The 16,918-nt window shown below is 44.1% G+C and overlaps 1 pseudogene; it reads right to left on the bottom strand.

Annotated features, from left to right (window-relative positions):
- Positions 1-905: 905 nt before the first annotated feature.
- LOC112478864 lies at positions 906-1,024 on the bottom strand (annotated as a pseudogene).
- Between the last annotated feature and the right edge of the window lie 15,894 nt (positions 1,025-16,918).

Genomic DNA, 16,918 nt, shown 5'->3' on the forward strand with positions numbered 1-16,918 from the left:
TTCCTTCACCTTTATTGCTAAGTGAATGGAAAATTATCCGTGCCCCCAAAAATGTAGCCACCGCCCTCTGCCCCATTCTGACACCCTCCCCCCAACCCTAGTAGCTACTGGCGTCTATCTACTCCTCCTCCAAGAGCCTCCTCTTCGTCCCTCCCCTCCCCGTCATTCCCATCCCATGGCTGCCGCTCAGGTCCAGACCTACCTTACCTCTCAACCAGCTGCGCAGAAGCCTCTGTCTCCTCTTTGCAATCATTTTATATGCCGATGCCTAGCTAATCGGCTTCAGGGATGAGAACTTCATTCTTCTGCCCAAAACGAAGTGGCAATCCTGATTCAGCAGCAAGGTACCTGGTCCCGGTCCCCCCACCTTTCCAGCTTCCTCCCTGCTTGGATTCTTCTCCAGCTAACCTGGATCCATGCTAACATACACCCTCCAGGCCTTTACTCATGCTGTTTCTTCTCCTGAAGCAGCCTCACCTTCCTACGTGTCCCTCGGTGGCAGCTCGAGTTCATCACCTTCATGAATCCTTCGATGATCTCCGTAACCAGCTGAGATCCCCTCTCTGAAACTCTTGAAGTACGTATTTGGAACCTCCTGAAAGCACTGCCACGTTACTACTGTGACATCTATTTCTCGCCTTTTAATCTCCTCGAGGATAAGGAAGATATATTTTTAAGTTTATCCGCCCCCTGAGGCCTCACTCCAGTGTCTAGTAGAGAGCTTTGCAGCAGAGCTGAGTCCTTGCTCAGTATACATGAGGTGTCCAGTGTTAATCGCTCTGAGCCCAAGGTCCCAAACTGGTGACCCGCAGCTCATGCAGTAACCCCTGACATGTTTTATTTAGACGCTCTAGAGTATTTTTGGTGGTAAAATAGAAAATTTGTCATTTTAACCATTTTTTCTCTGCCTGCAGCACCTGGTCTTCCTAGGTGGTCTCCCATCCAAGGACTAACCAGGCCTGACCCTGCTTAGCTTCCGAGATCAGACAAGATCAGGTGTGTTCAGGGTGGCATGGCCGTAGACTGTGGTTAACCATTTTTAAGTGTATAGTTTCAGTGACATTAATACATTCACAGTGTTGGGCAACCCTCACCACTATCTCTAGAACGTTTTCATCACCCTAAACAGAAATTCTGTAACCATTAAGCAATAACTCCACCGCCCCTGAAAACCTCTGATCTACTTTGTCTGTGAAGCTGCCTCCTCTAGATACTTCATATAAGTGGAATCCTACAATGTTCGTGCTTTTGTGTTTGGTTTATTTCATTTTGCATTATGTTTTCAAGGTTCACCTATGTCGTGGCGTATATCAATACGTCATTCCTTTTTACAGCTGAATAATATTCCATTGTATGTATATACCACATTTTGTTTATCCATTCATCTGTTGGTGGACACTTGGGTTGTTTCCTCTTTTTGGCTGTTGCAAATAATGCTGCAGTGAACATTGACATACAAATATCTGTTTAAGTCCCTGTTGTCAATTCTTTTGGCTATATACTTAGGAGCGGGGTTGCTGGGTCATGTGGTAACTCTGTGTTTAACATTTTGAGGCGCTGCTGAACTGTTCTCCAAGGGGCACGCCACGTACAGCCCCACCAGCAGTACGGGAGGGTTCTGATTTCTCCACAAGTTCTCCAACACTCGTTATTGCCATTTAAAAAAATGTCTAGCATCCTAGTGGGTATAAAGTTGTATCTCGTTTTGATTTTGATTTGCATTTTTCCTAATAACTAATGATGTTGTGTTTTTCATGTGCTCATTAGTCCTTGGTATAAATTCTTTGGAGAAATATCTCTTCAGATTTTTTATCTATTTTTTAATTGGGATATTTGTTTTTTTATTATTGAGTTTTAAGAGCTCTTTTTGTATTTTAAATAGTTTTTATTAGACATATGATTTGAAAATAATTTTTCCCGTTTTGTGAGTTTTTTCACTTTCTTGACAGTGTCCTTTGTAACCCAAAAGTTTTCAGTTTGATGAAGTCCAGTTTATTTATTTTTTCTTTTTGTGTATACCTGAGAAACCACTGCCTGACTCATCAATACAAAGATTTGCTCCTGTGTTTTCTTCTGAGAGTTTTATGGTTTTAGCTCTTACATTTAAGTGACGATCCACTTTGAGTTATTTTTTGTATACAGTGCGAGGTAGGGGTCCAAACTTATTCCTTGGTATGTGGATATAGACAATATATTTTAATTCTAATTCTTATTAACTTGTGCTATGATATTGTACCTCAGTTTTCCATAAATCACCTTTTAGATGGCTTTTTATCAGACTAAAGCCTACATGATAAAAAAGAAAACCCTAATGAAGAAGTATTTTAAATGAGGAAGTGGTTAGCCTTTCCCCCATTGCCTATAATCTGTAATCCATTTCCCCAATTTTAGACTTTTTTCCCTTTTCTGGTAGCATCCAACAGTGCAGTCTAGCACTTAGTTGACCCAGCCAGTCATAAATGTACAAATTAGTTCAGCCCTCAGCTACTCAATTCAAGAATTCGGTGTAACAAAAACTTCGGGTACCAACAGTGTGCCGGTGGATCCTGCTAAATCAGTGAGAGAAAGACAGGCACACTGCCCTGAAGCAGTTACAGCCTAGACGGGGAGAAGAAACTCATGTCCACAAACAGTGGCAGGAGTGAGTACAAACACAGGAGGGGAGGAGGGACGTTCGAGAGGGCTGGGGGACCTAACGAAGGGAGGGGGTTAGAACAAAGGCATAGAACTGGGCCCGGGCAAGGAGTGCCAGCATCTGGTGCTGGCCAGGCGAGGTCCTTGTCGAGCTGGAGACCAGATGCCCATCTATAGGGAGTGGTCCCCACTCATCGCCAACGGATCATGTCCCTGCAGAGAGGTGGACCCAGGAGTGCCAGACTTTCATTTCTCTTACATGTATAAGAGAAATGAGAACGTACTCAAGCATTCGTTGCAGCAATATTCTAATAGCCCCAAACTGGAAGCAACCCAAATGTCCATCAACTAGTGAATGGATAAACAAAATGTAGTCTGTCCACGAATGTTCTTCAGCCACGAAAAGGAATGACGTATAAATACGTTCTGTCACATAGATGCATCTTGTAAACATGATGCCAAGAAGTCAGACACAAGAAACTACTGATTATATGATTCCATGTATATGAAAGGTTCACAATAGGAAAATCTATAGAGATAGAAGTGGATTGGTGGTTATCTGGGCCTTGGGGGAGGAGGGGAGTGGGGAGTGATTGCCGATGGGTACAGGATTTCTTTTGGGGCTGATGAAAATGCTCTAAAATTAGATTGAGTGGTAGTTGCATGACTCTGTGAATATATTAAAAACCACTGAATTGTAAAAAGAAAAGAAAAAAGAAACAGAGGACCCAGACATAGAATGCTATTCATTCCTTTGACATAACTAATAAAATACACACTTTTCAAAGATGACAAAAAAATGCGTCAGATGTAGTGCAGACTAAAGCATTTACAGATGACCTGGAATGATGTGTTGCGTTTACTTTAAAACACTCCAGGCACCCCTCCATGCAAAATAAACTTGGCTAGGGGGTGGATGAAATAAAATGGGCAAACTGTTGATAATTTTTAGAGCTGGGGGCGTAGGCACACAGGACTTCATTGTACTGCTCTATTTTTGTGAATGTTAAAAAATTTGTCCATAATAAAAGTTAAAGAGAAAAGAGCTAAAGCATCTGCAGTTCACTAGACACGTACAAAATGCATGTCGTTTTAGGGGAGCTATGTGTGGAGGGCTGTGACCGTCAACTCCATATGCTAGTTAGGAGGAATGAAGTGTTTTTACTTGTAAGAGAGGCCAAAGCACTTTGGGAGATGTATTTGTTTTCTGGCGCTGCTGTTCAAAGCACCGCAAACTGGGGGTAGCGGGGTTAAAACAACAGAAATGTCTTCTCTCTCAGTGCTGGAAGCGAGAAGTTCAAAATCAAGGTGTCGGCAGGACCACACTCTCTCTGAGGCTCTAGGGGAGGACCCTTCCTTGCCTCTTCCAGCTTTCGATGGTGCCAGCAATCCTTGGCGTTTCTGGCTTGTTGACACACCATTCCGATCTCTGCCTGCATTGTCACACGGGGTTCTCCCTGTCCTCTTCACACCATCTTCCTTCTGTATATGTCTGTCTGCAACTGTTTTCTCTATTTATAATTCAGTATGACCTCATCTTAACTTGATTATATCTGCAAAGACCCTATTTCCAAGTAAAGTCACATTCACAGGTTACAGGGGTTGGGACTTCAACATATCTTTGGGGCGGGAAGTTGGGGGAACATTATTCTACCCACAAGAGGGCACGGGCAGGACAAGTGGAAAAATAAGACAGATTCTAAGTAGTGCACGTCTCCACTGCTGAATCTTCTGCTGTCCACAGGCAGGTGATGGTGGACACGCTGTTTGCAGTGGCTCGACTTAACCAAAATGCATCACTCCCTGATCAGCTTCATCTTGTCCAAACGAGCCTTTTCTGGGACCCATTTCCCCTTGGTAGCCTTGACTGATGGGTGACACGTCTAGACTCATCCAGTCTGTCAACCCTTTCACTAGAAAGTTCTTGGGGCTTACTAACCAGTGCTCACTTGAGATATGTTTCAGGAAAAGTTAGTTTCTTATTCTTGGACTGTGATACACACATTGTTTTTAGCGGTCATCTTTTGAGCTGGCTGCTGAAGTTATTTTTGACTCCACAGTTAAGTTGACCCAGAAACCATTCTCCTCTGAAATGTTATTTGCTCGGACTCCATAACTCAGCGATGACATTGTGCTGTTCTTGCTCTGTAATCTTCCTCTGGCCTTTGATCAAAAGCAGTCGGACCTCTATGTTAAACGGTACTTAAAGTACGTATAATTTTATTCTAGTAAACCAGATCTCTGATAACCACCATGCGCTTTCAGACAGTCACTCGAAGAGTTGCGTGGAGGAGGTGCAAGCTCCTCCATACTTCATGAACTGTGTGGGCCACGAACCGTTGGTCACATTCCAGAGGACATTGGCGGGAGTAGAGGTCGGAGGAGAAGGGGCTGGACTTTGAGTCCGACATTCACGTCCTCGACAGCTATCTTTAACCTGTATCTCAGCTCCAGTGGATGGAGTGATTTTCAACCCTCTGTTTGCATCTCAGTGCTCTCAGGAGAGTGGGAAAAGCAGAGCAGGAAGGAGCTGGTATTTTGCAGAGGACGAGGAGGAGGCTGCCTGGACCAAGTGCAGGGAGAGGAGGGCAGCGTGAACTTGAGTGCTGGTCTAGGGAGCTTGGGTTTGAACCACTGTAGGTTTCTGGACAGAGATCGAAGAGACTGGGGCATACTAGGTGCAAGATTGGACCTTGGTCTCCCCCCAGCCCTCATGTACGGTGGTTAAGCAAACAACAGTATCCAAACAGGGTCGAAGGTGATATTTTAAGAGTGCGCCTGTCTTGCCTGCGTCCTAAGGACTAGGCACTGTGCTAGCAGCTTTACGTGCATCAGGCCCCATCCCGCTGCTCTGAATTTCCATCTTGTGTATGAGGGCAATTCATTCTTTTACTTTGGGTGGGCTCTTCCATCTTGCTTTTCAAAATCCAGATTTACAAAAGATTCTCAGTTTTACAGTAAAGCTCCTTTTTCCCTCCTCCTATGGTGCAATTAATATACTATATACAATTTATAGAAAGTCTGTTTACAAAGGGCTCCATAAGAAGATCCTTTTTCTTGAAAGCACAAATATGAATAACAGAAAGGCTCAGAGTCCATTGATGGTTCACTTACCACGAGCAATATTTAATGCAATAGAATTAAATTTTCTGTTAGAAAAGACTGGGTCTTAGGTCCTAGGAGCTTTTTATAACTGCATTAAAAGGAATCACACACTCACCCCTGACGTGCAGTCAGAATCACACCTAACCCACAATAGAGCCAGGGTGATATTTTTTAAAGCTATCCATTAAAAAAGATCTTCCGAGGCGAGTCCGTTACTTCCTTTGTTAGTTTTGATCAGAGTCTAATGGCCCTAACATGTCAAAGTTCTTTTGCGTTCTTGCTATGATTTGAGTCTGTTCCTTTTGTGTCATGTTCTCAGTGCAGCTGGAAAGAACACCGTCACCTCCCAGCGTCTGTATACCTGTTAAATTCCTGAGAACTGCTGCACATTTAAATAATTGCTACCTTTTTTGCTAGTGTGTGTTATTTTCTGACCTCTGGGTTATTTGCTGTTTTCTACTGGAATTTTTGGTTTCTCCATGTTTCTTTTACAAAGTAGCACCTCGGCGTGTTCACGTTCTCATCTCTTTGGCTTGTTCTGCATCACCGTTTCCCCAGACGACATAGGGAAGAGTGAGTTCTACAATCGTTGAACGCTCTGTGGAGACAGAGCGAGGGACAGTGGTAGTGACAATGTACAGAGGGGATTGGACGAGGCCTCTTGCTTATTTTAGACCCACGCCCTGCGCCCCGATTGCTTGGGTTTCGTAAACCTTAACGTACCTTCAGTTACCTGGAGCAGTTACCTGGAGCACCGAGTGAACATTGGTTTGTTGCTCTATGGTCTCTAACCCGCATTCTTGCCAGTACCTTTAAAAATTAAGCCTTAAAACTGAAGCCGGTTCTGGATGAGTGGCCCTGTAAGGGTTTGATTTGTTGTCGGCTTTCGCCTGAATGACAGTTATGCCACACCCTCGTGTCCTGTAATGCAGTTTAAGAACATGGGAACGTAGAACCCACCTTGTCCGTGTGTGCCAGCTCTAAGGGGACCTCCTGCAGCACCTGGACATTTTCCCTCTGTGTCCCAGGTGTAGCCCACACCACCAAGGATCATCTGGAGAGCTGCAAACAACTTTTAACGAAATGCTAATAGTCATGAATCTGTACTTAAATGTGGAAGCTAACAACAGAAAACAGACGAGCAAACAAAACAAAACAAAAACATACTCATAGAAACAGAGGCCAAAGGGAAGGTCGCCAGAGGGGAAGGGATGGGGCACGGGGAAAAAGGGAAGGGGAACATGGTCAATTATATTATGATCAGTTTGCAAGGTGGCAGATGACTGCTAGAATTAGTGGAGTGATCGCCTTGTAATGTCTAAAAATGTCGAATCACTCTATCGTACACCTGCAACTAACATAATTAATATAATATTGTATACCAACTGTACCTAAATAAAAAAAAATCAAAATAGGTTTTAAAAATAAATAAAAATAGAGAAAAACATAACATGCACATAAAACCCAAGCTATAAACTTCCTTTTCAGAAGTAATCAGAGTTGAAAAGTCAGTTTTTGAAATGATTACATTGGTAAATCTAGGAGACAGCGTGGGACCGTGGAGAGACCTATGCACGTGGAATCCACAGGCCTCGGGTTGGAGGCCCCGGATGGGGCAGAGAGCAGAGATTCCGGCCCTGGCTCTGCGGGCCGTTTCCCACGCGGCCTCTTTTCTCTCGGCTGGTCCTCTTTTTCATTACTCCCTCTTCTCTCTCTAAGTGTCTCCTCCTCTGGGCTTGTTTCTCCTCCCCTCCCTTTCTCAAAGTGTCTCTGCTGGTCCTCTGGGTTTTCAGAGGGAACAGGAAGGAAGCTCACATTTATTGATCATTAATTATTCGCTGGAAGGTCATAGATGTAATGTAAGTGAGGTGCTGGCTGCTAGTGAGGTTCTCGGTCATTCCTTGGAAGTGCATCTCAAATTTTAATGTGCCTTCGATTAGGAGCCATCTGGAGATCTGTTTAAAATGCAGGTTCTGGTTTAGTACGTCTGAGATGGGGCTGCGATTTTTGCATTTCTAGCAAGCTCCTAGGTGATGCCGGATCTGTTGGTCCATGGCCCATGCTTGGGCTGAAGGTATGGCTTGGCTCATTCGGATAGTTAGGAACAGAAAAGGATTTTTATAGGAAAAACGACAGTTCCGAAACCACCTCTCTCATCTGCAGTGAAGCCCATATAACTATTGAGAACGCTGTTTACCAGTTTGACACACCCACTCCTTGTAAGGAACACAAGGTGTTCCTTTACTGACCAAGGTGGTTCGTAATGAAAACTTTTGGCTCCAATTGTTGCTAGGATGCTGCCAGGGAACCAGCCCCACAGAGGGAATGCGTAACCCAATATTATTGTGTGCGAAATAACGCGCTCTGACCTCAGAGAGGCAGAAAGGGTTTGGTTTCACTCTTTTGCTCAGGTGACCGGCTGGTACCTGGGGCTGGTTAGGCAAACTTGGAAGCTGTTCTCCAAGTGGGGCTGCTGCAGACTCCTTTCTTTTAGTAGAGAAAATTGGACTGTTGAAGTGTCCAGAATATATTGGTATGAGAACCAATATTTGGTTATGAGAACTAGACCTGCCAGCAAGTCCTGAGGGTTACAATAGAATCAGTGTTTAGAAAACAAGCCAGCTAAATACAATATGACCCAGACTGAGATCATGTTAAAACTAAGGGACTCAATTCGGGGCCATGCTATTTTAAATGAAATGACCCTTGATGTTGTATCTCCTGTAGGGATCAGAGAGAGACACTATTGCGAGGCACTGCAATCTTTACAGTCCTTTCTGTTGCGGCAGAAAAATCTACAGGAGGAAAAAAGCAAGATCGACTTTTTTTTTTAGATTCAGCTGGAACCAGACACTAAGCAAAAATCAAGCCCTCCTGTTGTGACAAGGAGCCACGTGATTGCAGACTATTAAATGCTAAAACGGTTCTTGGGGATCACCTAACACGATGGTGTTTAATTTTCAGGGGGTCATTGTTCTCTGGACTGCCTTCCACCCAAGAAACACACATTCCCAGTCTTCCCTATCGTTTCCTGGGGATTAATGGATTCTCTAGCAGATCTTTGGATCCCAGGTTAAAAACCTCTGATGTCGTTCGCTTCCTTGTTTTTGCAGATGAGAGAAATTGCGGACCAGAAACGTGTGTGATCATTGGTCTCACAGCAATGCTTACGGTGAACTAATTCGACAAGAGGATTTACGTACCACAAAAGTCCACAGGGAAACCAGCGGGGAGTATCTTTCTGCACAAGATTTATTTCTGAAGAAGCTGAGAAGCACAAGCGCCAAGAGTTTTTTGAGAGAGTTAGAACTTGCGGCTGGGAGAATCCCAATATTTAACCCACTAACATTTGAAGGAAAGTAGAAATAGTTGAGCCAGAAACTTGTTGGACCTGGATTTTATGGTGTGTTCAAAAGACGTAAGTGAGAATCCCGCCGCTACTTAGTGGCCGCGTGCTAAGTGGCAGTTTGGGGCGTTTTTTAGGACAGGTAATAAATTCCTTTCAAAGTTTGAATTCACGCACTAACGTGAATCCCCCACACACCTGAAGACTACTGAGGCAGGATGCCTCATTGAAGCAGAAGTCTCAATTTGGCAACATATTTTGGGGCTCAGCTCCTCACACAATGCCTGGCACAATCTAGATGCTCAATAAATATCGATTTGAGTAAACAGGCTTTATTTAACATTATTACAGTTTTGGGGAGACGGGAGAGGCAGGAAGCTAGGGAGAGATGAGTACACAATGTGTAAGTACGCAGTGGAAAGTTGGGGTTCCTAGTGAGGGATTTAGACTCTTGCAAACATAATGTTGAGTGGAAGAAATCAGACAAAAGAATACAGACGGGGTGATTCCACTTTTATGAAGAGCAAATGTGGACCAAATTAACCAATGCTATCAGAAGCTGGAGTTCTGGTTCCCTTTGGTGAGCTGAGGGTTTAGTGACTGAAGGCATGCGGGACAGGGGGCTTCTAGGGTACTGGCACCCTTCTGTTACTTAATCTGAGTGCTGGGTTACACCTGTAGATTCACTTTGTAATGACTCATCAAATGATACTCTTATGACTTAGCACTTTCCTGTGTGTGTGTGTGTGTGTGTGGTTTAAATGAATACTTTCATTTAGGTATAGCATGCACACAAAATGAAGGATCTGGGCCAGTGCTTCTCAAACTTGAATGTGTATACAAGTCCCCTGGGAATCATTAAAATGGAAAATTCTGATTCATTTGGTCTTGGGCGAGACATGTGATTCTGCATTTCTAGAGACCGAGAGACCAGGATCTTTACAGTCTTTTTAAAGAGAGCTTCCAGGAGTCTGACCAAAGTATCCTGGGCTTATTCTTGCGTGTGTGACGGGGACAAAGTGCAAGAATATTGACCTAGTAGGTTGTCAACCAACAGAGCAGTGGTTTCGAAGACCAGGCCATACCTCCATGTGGGTGCGTGGGATTCGCCTGCTTACGGCACCTTCACCGATGATTTTCTGACGACGAGGTGGAGATCTGAGCCTAAAGCTGTGCCACTTCAGTGAAGTGACCAGCCAATGACCAGTCCTCACAGCCTGCATTAGGGCCCCTGGCCTGTCTTGTCCCATAAAAGCCACTGGAGACCACAAGGCTTTTACCCCTAAGAGCGTGGTGAGGGCGTTAGGAGCCTGCCTTCCCTCTCCACCCACGTGCATGAGCACAACTGGACTGCCAGCCATGACCGCTGTCCAGATGCGCGGACATCCCAACTCCTCTTTGTAAAACTCCGTAGGCTATGCATCTCCAAACGCCAAATTTGTGTCAAGAAAAACCATTATTTTGAGTGAAAAAAGCAAGTCACATACCATATGATTCCTTTCATAGAAGTAGTAAAACCAGAAAAAAACTAGTAAATGCCTCGTTCAAGGATAGAGACATAGGTAGTAAAATATAAAGAAAAGCCAGGACATGATTGACACTTACTACAGGAAGTGGTCCTCTCCGGGCAGCAGGAGAGGACAGTGGCACAGGGGACGAGGGGCCTTCCAAGGTACCCGGGGTATTCTGTATTTTATGGTAGGTGATGGGCATGTGGCCGTGCATTTTATCATTAAACTGTATATGTACACATTATATGTACTCTCTTACATGCGATGTTCAAAATCCGAAAACGAAAACGCAATGTAGTATCTTCAGATACATTTATTTCGGGATTTCTTTGGGTTTGACTTTTTAAAAAAAATAACGTTATGTTATTTAAATGTTTTTTGACATAGAAGAGTACGTTGGCAACTGTGATTTTTTTTTAGAAGGACATTTCGTTTTGAGATTTCGGTCTTCTTTTTTGGTGTTAAAATACCCTTTCCTCTAAGGAGTTGGAGGGAAAAAAAAGAGAAAAAGGTGAGGGCGGAGGAGGAATAATGCCTGGAGAAGATGAAAAGGACGGGTACTACCTTCTAAAGTTTTTTCCAGAGAGTTTTCACATTCTCAGAAACATTGCGTGTTAGTTTGGTAATCTTCGTGGTCTTAAAAAGAGGAAATGGGTGAAGGGGAACAGAACTGTTTTATGTCACATTTAGTAGGACACTAGCGAGTGGAACTATGTTGCAACTTTATTTCCCCCAAAACCGAAGCTGTAACAACACCTCCACCCAGTAACAGTGCCCACAGAATCTGAGAGATGGGAAAGAATTTAGAATCTAACAACTATTATAATAACCTGCACTTATGACCTTTTACCTCTGTGCCCTGCGTGACTGCTTTGCTGACACCAGGTCATTAACTTTAAGAGTAGGTATTTTTTCTATTTTTGTTTTGTTTGTTTGTTTTGGATTATGACTTACTACCTACATAAATTTCTGGGATAATTTTAAATTCACAGAAAATTTTGCAACGATAGTACAGGAAGTTTCCATGTACCCTTCACTTAGCTTCCCCAATGTTAAAATCTTACCTAACCATGGAATATTTGTCAAAACTAAGAGATTAACGTTTATATGATACTAGGAACTCAACTACAGGTTTTATTAGAATTTCACGATTTTTTTTCCCCCATGAACGTCCTTTGCCTGTTCTAAGACCCAATCAGGATAGATTTGGTTGTTGTGTGTCCTTAGTCTCGTTTTATCTGCACCAGTTTGTTAGTCTTCTCTTAAGATGATCTATTTAATTATAAAAATTTCAGTCCCAGAGGAAACAGTCAACAGAGTGGAAAGGCAGCCTACAGAATGGGAGAAAATACTTGCAAACCTTATATCTGACGACAGGTTCATATCCACCGTCTTTAAGGAGCTCTTACGACTCACCATCAAAAAACCCCAAATATTCCGATTAACAAATAGGCAAAAGACTTGACTAGATTTTTCCCCCCCAAAGCAGACATACAAATGGCCAACAAGCGCATGAAAAGATGCTGAACATTTTAATCAGCAGCGAAATGCAAATCCAAACCACAGTGAGATATCACCTTGCAGCACCCACTGAGATGGCCACTATAAAAAACAAAACTTAGCAAAACCAACTATTGGCAAGAATGTGGAGAAATGGAAAACTGGGAGCACTGTTAGCGGGAATGTTAAAACGATGCGGCTGCTATGGAAAACTGTGTAGAGGTTCCTCAAAAATCAAAAATAGAACTGCCATGTGATCCAGGAAGCTCATATTGGGTATCTATCCGAAAGAATTGAAAACAGGTTTTGGTACTATGTTTACTGCAGCATTTTTCACAATTGCCAAGAGGTGAAAGCAACCTAAATGTCCATCGACGGATAAATGGAAAAAGAAAATGCAATATATATACAATGGAATTTATTCAACCTTGAAAAGGAAGGAAATCTGTCACACTGTCATATGCTACAACATGGATGGAACTTGGGGACAGTGTGATAAGTCCAATAAGTCGGTCACAGCAAAGACAAATACTGCATGATTCCACTTATATGAGACAACTAAAACAGCCAAACTCTTCGAAAGTGGAATGGCTGTCGCCGGGGGCGGGGGGAAAGGGTGTTAGTGTTCAGCCGGTCGAGAATTTCAGTATTACAGGCTGAGAAAGTTCTAGTGCTCTGTCACACAACAATGGGCAGACAGTTAACACTAGTGAACGAACGACACCCTTAAAAATGGTGAGGGTGGTACATTCCACGTTATGTGTTTTAACCACAATACAAACAACAAAAAACTTCGAGCCTTATAGACGAGTACAAGGGAAAAACAACAGAGAAGCCAGGAGGAACGGGAGCCGACATCTTCTGAACCCATCTCTGGAGCGGCCCCCTGCTCTTGGTTCATTCCCACCCACAGGCCTCCTTCTGTCTTTTGTGCGGAGACCCCGTTTTGTTTAGAATTTGCTCCCCGAGTGGCATGTGCTCAGGAGGGGTTCTGCTTTGAGGAAGGTGTGACTCTTCAGAAGAGTTTTGCAAACAGGGCATTTTTCTGCCTCTGGACGTAGTTCTGGGAATGTGCCCTTTATCGTATAAGCCACTTGTGGTTGGATATTTTGTTCCCTGCAGGCAAAAAACGCCCTAAATGATAACACTTCCTACCTACAGTGCTCCAACCCTGCTGTGGGAAGGACCCAAAGGACAGTGATGGAGGACAGTCTCCCAGTGGGCAGAACTTGAGTGGTTCACCTGGTGGTTCTTTTTGTCTGGAAGGAGAGATGGCTAAAGAGACAGTTTTACAACAACAGTCAGTGGGCTCCAGCTAACGGTTTGGCCGGATGTCAGAGACTTGGAAGAACCGTGATTGGAAAATGGATGACGAAGAGGTCTGGGGAGCAGGTGTGTGGATAGGTTTCTCTGGGTGGGAAGGAAAAGGTGATCTCAGTAGAGGAGGATTTTAATAATCGTGTGGAGGGAAGGATCTAATCTGTGGATGTCAGTCAGCCTCCTTCCCCAGCCACTCCACCCATTGCCCAATGTCAGGGACAAAGGTTACGTGTGGGCTTAACGCTGTCTGAAGGTGGGGCAAAGGCTTAATAGCCACCGTAACAAGAGGGTGTCTTCAGACAGAAGGACGAGGCCGGCCACCCCTTAAGGATTTATCATAAGAATTTATTATAGGGTAATTTACTTACAGGAATGTAGGCTCAGAACAGACAGATGACCTAGCAGTTCTGTGCAAATTAGTCTCCCTTACATACTCCTGCTATTATACTTGTATTACTATAACTCAGGTACTGATGATTGACAAGACAAAGGAACAAGGAATACAGTAACGCCAGGGCCATACCTCCTGGTGGTCTTGTGATGGACGATTGTTTATAACCAATACTATTACCAGTTTGATATTTATCTTGATCGTCATATCATTCTGGCCTAACAAAAATAGTTATGGCTACATTTTATGGAACACAGATAATCATCAACTAGAAGGCTTTGATATGCTTGCTAAGGACAGTGAGGTTGGTCAAAGGCCACAGCATGACACTTAATAATGTAACGAAATCCAAGACGCAGAGATGGAACCAGTTTTGTTCACATCTACATCTGTACGACTCTCCAAGGCCAGTCTGGCTATAGCCACTGCTGAATGCCCAGTCTGCCAGCAGCAGAGACCAACAACAATATGGCACCATTCCCCCAGAGTGATCGGCCAGCTAACTGGTGACAGATTGTTTATATTGGGTCACTTTCACCGAGGAAGGTGTTTGGTTCTGACTAGAACAGACACTCACTCTGGTTGTTGGTTTGCCTTTCCTGCCCACAATGCTTCTGCCAGAACCACCCTCTGTGGACTTCCGAAGTGCCCTGTCCACCATCGGGGTATCCCACGCAGCATCGCTTCTGACCAGAAACTCATTTTATTGCAAATGAAGTGAGACGGCGGACCCGAGCTCGTGGAATTCATTGGTCTTAGCATATTCCCCGTTCGCCAGAGGGAGCCGGGTTGATAGAATTGTGGAATAGCCTTTCAAAGACTTGGTTATGGTGCCAGTTAGGTGGCAATACCTTCGGGTCGGGGGCATTGTCTCCAGGATGCTCCAAATCAGCATCTCATACATGGTGCTGTTTTTCCCACAGCCAGGATTCACCAGCCCAGGCAGGAGGGGTCAGGAAGAAAGTAGTCCCTGTCACTCTGCCCACCTGGTGCACGACTAGGAAGAGCTTTGCTTTCTGTTCCTGCAACGTCAGGCTCTGCTGCTTTAGAGGTCTTCGTTCCTAAGGAAGAAATGCTTCTCCCAGGCACAAAACAGTGATTCCATTGAACTGAAAATCGATATCATCTGGCCACTTTGGGCTCCTCATGCCCATGAATCAACAGGCGAAGAAGGGAGTTACTGTACTGCCGGGGATAATCAATTCGAGGGAAATCAGGTCGCACCTACGCTGCGCGGGTGAGGAGGAACACACCTGGAATACAGGTGATGCCCCGTGGGGCGTGGTCCTGTGATTAGGTCGGTGGAAAACAACAATAACCCAGTTCAGACCAGACCGCTAAGGGCCCAGACTCTTCAGAAGGTCGGATCACCCCAACAGGCAGGGAAACATGACCTGCTGAGGTGCTTGCTGAGGGCGAACGGGATGTGGGATGGAAGTGGAAGGTAATAAAAACATCCGCTACGCCCATATGCCCGATGGCAGCGAAGGGGCCTGCAATAGATTTCGATACGAATGTGCGTGTGCGTCAAATACTTCTCTTTTCTTTCTCTCTCCTTTTCCCTTTAACGTCTAACTAACATAAGACACGCTGACTGTAACTCATGCTCGGGATTTCAGTTACAGGATCACAGAGGGAGAGTGTGAATTAGGCAGAAGAAGAAACGTCACCCAGAGACAAAAAGGCACTTGCACCTCTTCTGGGGGAAGCGCGGGCGGGTTTCGGTGCTCCGTGGGACAGTCGTATCATGTCAGGTGGAAGCATTACTTTGCTATTATCTCTATCCGAATGTTAAGTATCGTTTAAAGAATTGCCAACTCGAGAAGCGGGCACCGCGGTGGCTTTATAGTGTGTCGACTTTGCTAAGCTGAACCACATTTCCCAGGGCCCTCGCCTGTGTGTTGACAGGGTGGGCCACCAGAGAGATCGGGAGGCTAGAAGTGACGCTGTAGCCATTTTATAGCTTACCTGTTGTCATTTACCTGCTGGCTCGCCTCATTAGCATGGGGTAGCAGCTGCGCCCAGAACTGCTCCCCGCTCCCCTGATCCTCCAGTTCCTGGGCCAGATGTGCGATTAGCTCCAGGGCAGAGGGCACTGGCTACTTCTGCAAAACACCCAGGCCCTCAAGGTCAGGGGCAGTGAGAGCTGAGACAGGTTTCAGTTCATTTTAGTAGGTACCAGCTCGTGCTTGTGGGTTAAGCCTCTCTTTGTACAATTTCACATCCATTTCCTACCAAATTGTCGGTGGCCTTCAAGCTCCAGCACTGGGCTTCATGCATGTGAAGATACTAATACACACATAGTTTCTTAACCAGCTCCCGTGATTGCTAAGCTCAAACATCTGCAACAAATCTGTCTATCTCTCTACCTATTTATGTATCTATCAATCTACCTATCTATCGACTTATAGAGTGGACTTACAGACTTATAAAGGGAGTCTGAGACCAACTTCATTTTTCCCCTCCTTTAAAAGTGATCTGTTTTTATTTTTTCCTTCTACTAGTATGTCTGACAATTTTTTTTTCTTTTAGATCCTAGAAGCTCAGAATCTTAATCAGGATATGTCGATGTTGGTTATACAAAAAACAATTTTTCTTGGCATATACACCCTTTTTGCAATCCTCAGACTGAATTTTTCATTCAAGTCAGAGAAGTTTTCCTATGTTATATCTCCGAATGATTTTAAATTCCTTTCATTGAGATCGGTACACAAGGGACATCAATTATTGTGAATCCATAGAACATCTTTGACTTCTTTCTCTCTCACATTCTTTCTAGTTGTTTTCAACCTCCTTGTCTTTTCCTCCTACGTCCATTATCAGCTTGTCTCTCCTCCATGATGTGAATCTGATTTGAGCCATGGTTATTTTGGTATTTTCTTTTCTAATTACATGTGCTATCATCGTATTTTGGTATTGCATTTATTTCCTTACCTCTGCAACCTCCCTTTTCACCTCATTCTGTCACTTTATTATCTCATCTTTTGAGTTTTTATTTTGTTAAATCCGTATTCCGTTCTTCTAAAATGCCAAATGTTTGCAGAGAATCTCTCTGATTTGGGTTCTGGCCTCCAGACTCTGAGACCATATGTTTCTGTTGTCTTAAGTCGC

Source organism: Pteropus alecto, unplaced genomic scaffold (genome assembly GCF_000325575.1).
Source record: "Pteropus alecto unplaced genomic scaffold, ASM32557v1 scaffold22, whole genome shotgun sequence".
Classification (NCBI taxonomy): domain Eukaryota; kingdom Metazoa; phylum Chordata; class Mammalia; order Chiroptera; family Pteropodidae; genus Pteropus; species Pteropus alecto.